The 3958-nt window shown below is 33.1% G+C and overlaps 1 long non-coding RNA gene across 1 annotated transcript; it reads right to left on the bottom strand.

The window, feature by feature from the left end:
• Positions 1-785: 785 nt before the first annotated feature.
• LOC110918465 lies at positions 786-1846 on the bottom strand. The gene is made up of 3 exons (XR_002581339.2): positions 1700-1846; positions 1193-1249; positions 786-1101 (listed from the first exon to the last, which is right to left on the bottom strand). It is a non-coding gene; the product is annotated as an uncharacterized LOC110918465 (long non-coding RNA).
• Between the last annotated feature and the right edge of the window lie 2112 nt (positions 1847-3958).

Genomic DNA, 3958 nt, shown 5'->3' with positions numbered 1-3958 from the left:
ACCTGAATAAAATGTGTTAAGCCTCTGTTATACCTGAATACATGAGTATAAGCTAGTGGTTTCCAAAACACCATGATGTGTATATACATACTGTAACATGTGTTAAAGTGACTGAAAATGTATAACGTGTGTTAAGCATCTATTATAACGTGTGTTAAGACTTCCATAATGGATGAATAAACTACAATAGTAACTTAACAACAACAGAGTAAACATGATATAACGTGTGTTAAGCCTCTATTATAACATGTGTTAAGACTTCCAGAATGGATGCATAAACTTCAATAGTAACTGTGACAGTAGAGGTACAAATACTGGCGCCTCCACCATTATAATCTTGTTGTAACCCGACTTGTATTCATGTATATGAAAGTGGTTTGCAAAACACTATGATGTGCATATACTGATAGTAAAAACGTGTACAAGTTAATATGGAACATACAAGTTAATATTGTAACACCGTATACCTGGGATAAAATGTGTTAACCCTCTGTTATAATCTTGGTTTAACCTAACATGGTGTCATGTATAAGCTATTGGTTTCCAAAACACCATGATGTGTATATACATACTGTAACATGTGTTAAGCGACTGAAATGTATAACGTGTGTTAAGCATCTATTATAACGTGTGTAAAGACTTCCACAGTGGATGAATAAACTCCAATAGTAACTTAATAACAACAGAGTAAACCTGATATAACGTGTGTTAAGCCTCTATTATAACATGTGTTAAGACTTCTAGAATGGATGCATAAACTTCAATAGTAACTGTAACAGTAAAGGTACAAATACGGGCGCCTCCAACAGAAAATGTGTTAAGTCTAGACCGTTTTAACATCGTGTACTAGAGAAAACAAGAAGAGTCTCACATTACATATTACTAGTAAACAAAAATACATAGCACTAATACGTGTTACGTTGTACATGGGTTTCATGTCACATGTAACACATGCATGTCCTGAAGTTCAAACTATAACACGTGTTAATTGTGTTGTGCTGTAACATAAACATGGTCATGATCCTTAAGCATCTGATCCACGTTTGACGAAACCAACGGACCCGAGAATTGGATCTTGTTTCCCTTGTATCCATCACCATCCTAATAACAAAAAGATAAGATAACCGTTAAGTCGTTAACCACACATAACTATTAACACATTCATAGCCAGAAAATCTAGTAGAATCACCACCTGGTAAGGTAGCTACGGGTTGTAGTAACAGGATATGTCATCTAGTAGAATCACCACCTGGTAAGGATGAAAAAAAAAGACAAACATTTTATTGAAAATAACATCACCGAAAATCAAAGAACTCAGAAAAAAACTCAAAAGTAATGAATCTAACATCAAATCTGCTTCAAACCCATATGTTTGAAACACATATAGATCTGAAACAACTAAGAAGACCTGATTTTTGAAGAAAGAAATTGGGCACACAAAAATTTCTTCTTGGTCTTGATTTAAAATTTTTAAATAAACAAAAAAAGCTCTGATTTTAAATCTATCAAATATCATAAAAAGTATAAATTTAAACAAATTACATAAATAGCAAAAAAAAACGTGTTTCTCTCACACACATTTGTGCGTATGTTCTTGGTGTCCAGATGAACAAGATGAATATTGTTGTTTCTCTCTCCAAAACATCAGTTTTCTCTCGCTAAAAACAGAATTAAAGATGTGATGAGAGCAACACCTTACTTTCTTTTCTTGAAGAGCTTCGATAATTGCTTCGATCCTCAGATTTGGTGGCTTCAATAGAAAGTAATGAGTATAAGATCTACCCGGCGACATTAACGGGTTATATGATGGATTTGTCTCAATGGACATTAATGGAGAAATGAATAAATGAAGAAGTAAATTGTAAATGAAGATGTGCAGGACATTAATGAAGGTCTTTCTTAGAAATGAAAATGATAGATAAAAGTTGTCAAATCATAGTAGACAAAAGTCAAGTTATCTTTTAGAGTTAGGTAGTATAATGTTGAATTTACCAAAGTGCCCTCAAAAGCAAAAAGAAAGATGGAGATGGTTGGGACACGTGGCCAATTGTAGGCCTTGTAATGGGTTTTCAAAGTTTTCTCAAAATAAGGGGTTTTCTCTAGAGCATTATCCTATATATATATATATATATGTTATTTAAAAAAAATGTAAACACATACAAATCAATATAGAGGCCCATTATCAAATACTTTTTTGTACTTTATAATTTACCCAAATTAACATTAGGTTTATTGGGCCCAACCCAATACTAATATGATTTAATTTTTTTTTTTTTTAAATTTGTTAAAGCATATAGGCACATTTTTCGAGCTTGAACAGGGTACCTGAATGCTATAACAAGTAACACAATTTTTATGTTTTTCAATATGTACTTATAAAACTGATCAACCCACTGAACTAACTAGAGTTCCAATGTCTAGCTCAAAACCATTGTATGTCTACAATGTTGTCGAAACTACAATGAATTATACATTTTCGGCCAGAAAACTTTGACGGGTTTCAATTGTCATCAAACACTTTATTTGGAGTTATATAACATAGTAAACCACATGACTTGATTAGCCACTTTGGCAAGGTTAGAGGGGCAGGTGCATGTGAACTTCACGTGCTATGTTACGAAGTGGCCCTATTTAAGTGTAAATCATTCAATCATAACTTACGAGGGTTCATGGGATTCTAGTCAATAGATTGTGGAAGATACTGTCTGATATTATTCACTTTCATAAAGTTTAATAAATATAGTAACTCTTAGTTAAAATGTTTAACAAATTCTGATTTTGAAATAATTTGATCTTGGATTCCATGTGTGAAGAAATCGTATGTTTGGCCTCTGTCGGAATCATGGCAGTGGTGGGCGGTGGCTGTTGGTGGAGTTGTAAAAAAATTGGTGTTCATTGCTTTTGTAAAAAAGGAAACATGGCAAAAGAATAAACCTTTACGCTTACCCTTCTTAAAATCCTGCCAAGCAGGTAGAAACGTGGCAAAAGGATAAACCTCATGGCTTACCCTTCATAAAATCTTGCCACGCAGGTGTGTGGCAAGGTGGTTCAACTGTTCATTCACTTTGCTAATTATCATATAGTAATTATTTCTTTTTAAAATAATTATTTGTTATGAGCTATGGGAATAAAAATAGCTCATAAAGTTCTTTTGATATTTATTTATATAGTATAAACTAGCAACAACTTTATGCAATACGAGTTGTACTTTGTGCATTGTAAGATGTATCTGTTTTGTGGGCTCTGTTTTTTCTATTGGGCGATGTGGGCGGTTGCTGCGTCATCATCGTATATCATTTATTAGATTAAAAGAATATAATATATATTTGATGATTGAATTCGGCATAGCTTGTGTGAGACCGAGTGATTATCACTTGTGTTAAAAGAACACACCCAACAAACGACCATAATTGGTGTTCGTTTCATTGGCGCACGAGTTTTAAACTAATAACTGTCAAGATGTTGATTGGTGAATCGATTATTGATTTGTTGATAGAAATATTGTATACAATGTTGTAATTTGTAGTAATATTATTTTTTAACGGCCAAACTTTTATCATAGCGCAAAACTAACTAGTAAGAAACTAGCTAGAAAACAACATAAACAAGCGAAACTAAAGAAACGGTAAGAGCTCAAGTATTTTACTGAATTGAATTGAATATGTAAAAATAAGAAAACTCCTATATATACAAGTAGGAAATAGTATAACTAACAAACTGCCATAACAAACTATCCAACTCACTCATACATGTATACTCTTATACTCTAATGTGCCGGCGCAACTATGCGAAACTTGGACCGAAGAGTGTCAAACCGAGATGAAGACAATCCTTCGCTCAAAAGATCTGCAATTTAAAATATAGTGGCAACATAACGAACGTGTAAAATACCACCCAAAACCATGTAACGAATAAATGCAAGTCAATCTCCAAATGTTTGGTGCGCTAATGAAACAAT

Source organism: Helianthus annuus, chromosome 16, assembly GCF_002127325.2.
Source record: "Helianthus annuus cultivar XRQ/B chromosome 16, HanXRQr2.0-SUNRISE, whole genome shotgun sequence".
In the NCBI taxonomy this organism is placed as follows: domain Eukaryota; kingdom Viridiplantae; phylum Streptophyta; class Magnoliopsida; order Asterales; family Asteraceae; genus Helianthus; species Helianthus annuus.
This window is presented reverse-complemented; position numbering and strand designations above follow the sequence as displayed.